Here is a 2166-nt window from a genome sequence, read left to right as displayed (position 1 = left end):
GCAAGGTTCCCCCCGGAAGGGGGGTGGGGGGGGGGGTGGTCCAGCCCCAGCCTGGGTTTAAGGCAGGGGATGGGGGTCTGTACAATGTGGCCCCCATCCCCAGTGCCCCCACCCACAGCCCAAGTGGGGCTCGTGGGTGCTTTGCCCCCCAAGACTGGCTTTGGGGGCACCTGTGGGTGCCACTGAGCTCTGCCCCATTGGGAGGGGGCACGGCCTGGCAGTGTCAGGGCACCAAGGGGGCCGCCGGTGGGGGCAAATCCAGCCTCAGCGTACAGCTGTCCATCTGTCTGTCCCTCCCTGTGCATCTGCGCATGGCTGTGCTGACGTGGGCCTCTCCGTAGGCGCCTGCGTCCATGTTTCCAAGTGCACGTGTGTGCGCACCCGTGTCCGTGCCCCCTGCGCCCACCCGTGTCTGTGCCCACGCCCGGGGTGTGCCCCCATGCCAGGGGTTTGCACCCCCCAAGCACCCACCTTTACGTACCCACGTGTGTCCACACGTGTGCACCCGCATGTGTGTCCCTCCCCACGCGCCCATGCCCGGGGGCCGGGGCGGCTCTGCTGAGGGACATCACTGTCCCCAGGCGAAGGTTGGGGGGTCCCAGGCTGCCACCTCCCCGCGCCCACACCTAGCTAAGGGGCGAGTGAGCGGGGCTGGGGCAGGCTGCTTTATTGGGGGGGCAGCGATAGCAGCCCCGAGATAAGCGTGTGGGTCTGTGCCGAGGACGGTGAAGCCGCGTGCCAGCGCCGGGCAGCATCACCCTTGCGCCCAAATCTGGGGCCGAGAAACCTCTTCTTGTGGGAGCCAGCAAAGGTGATGGAGCTGCGCGGGGCAGGAGCGAGCAGCCCCAGCGGGATGTCCATGCCGGGCAGGGCGCCAGCGCCTTCGCTCTCCAGCTTCCTCTCTGCCAGCACCCCGTCCTCCTCCAGCAACTCCACCTCCGGCAGGGTCCCCTCAGCCATCACCTCCTTCTCTTCCTCCAGCTTGGGCCCGAACACCCAGTCTGCAGGGGCAGAGACGGAGCCATCAGCGGGTCCACCCCGCCACAGCAAAACCTCTGGGTGTCCGTCCCCCCCCTGCCCTCCACCCAGCCCCACAAGGAGCACCAAAGCTCAACTGTGCTCTGGGCAGCACTCACCGGCGAAGTCGTGCACCAGGTCCTTGATGAGGTGCCCCGCGATGGCGTATGCCATCACCAGCACCAGGGTGGCCGCCATCAGCAGGTAAAGGACATAACGGGGCAGGTGGATGCTGTCCCGGGCGGGGGGCCTGTAGTCCACGTACCGCACCCCGTCCTCCTCAGGGGGAGATTGCAGCAAGTGCCGCGGCCCCCATGCCCCCCCGGTGCCGGGGAGTGGGGTGCCCCCCGCAAAGGCCATTGCCAGCTCTCCCCGCACCACCGAAGCCTCTGCCGCGTGGGGGGGCCGCAGGGGAGAAGTGGCATCAGGGTCCACGAGGCTCCTTGGTGCCAGCGGCTCACGGGGACGGCAGGGTCCCCACTCACGGGTCACGGGGACGGCAGGGTCCCGGTGGCAGGATGGGGAGCCGCTCGCCCGCTGCCGCCCAAGGACACAGCATCCGCAGGAAGGAGCTTAGCACCCGCTAATCCGGGCACGGTCCCGGTGGGCTCAGCTCGGGGGGCGGCCAGCAGGCTCCGACGTGGCTCAGGGTCCCCAGAATCTGCCCCTCTGGCAGCAGCACAGGTACCTCCGTCCCCCTGGGAGTGGGGAATCGTCTGCAGCTGGAGAACCCCCAAAGCCAGGGATGGGGAGGGACGCCCCGAGGCCTCCCCCCGCCTCCCCCGAGCTTGGTTAAATCCCTCCCCGGATCCCCTGAGCAGATGGTGTGAAATCCGGGCAGCAACACCCTGCCGCAGAGGACGGGGCACCCTCCGAGCCGGGAGGTGATGGGCAGAGGGGACGGGTGCCGCAACCCCACGCCAGGGGGGGTCCCGCATGTCCACGGCGAGGGGCTGTCGCCTTCCCAGAGCTTCACGCTGGCCGCCGCATGCGGAATCCCTGTGCCCAGCATCGCTCCTCCAGTGAGGAGCAGCCTGCAGAGGGGTGCAGGGTCCGGGCACCACCCGAAAGCGATGCCCTCTGCACCAGGAGGGTGCAGGGTTTGGCCCGGACCAGCAGCAGCCTTGAAAAAAAAAAAAACCCAAACAC

This window comes from Aptenodytes forsteri, unplaced genomic scaffold (genome assembly GCF_000699145.1).
Source record: "Aptenodytes forsteri isolate BGI_AS27 unplaced genomic scaffold, ASM69914v1 Scaffold274, whole genome shotgun sequence".
Taxonomy (NCBI): Eukaryota; Metazoa; Chordata; class Aves; order Sphenisciformes; family Spheniscidae; genus Aptenodytes; species Aptenodytes forsteri.
The sequence above is the reverse complement of the archived record's forward strand: the minus strand, read 5'-3'. Positions refer to the sequence as shown.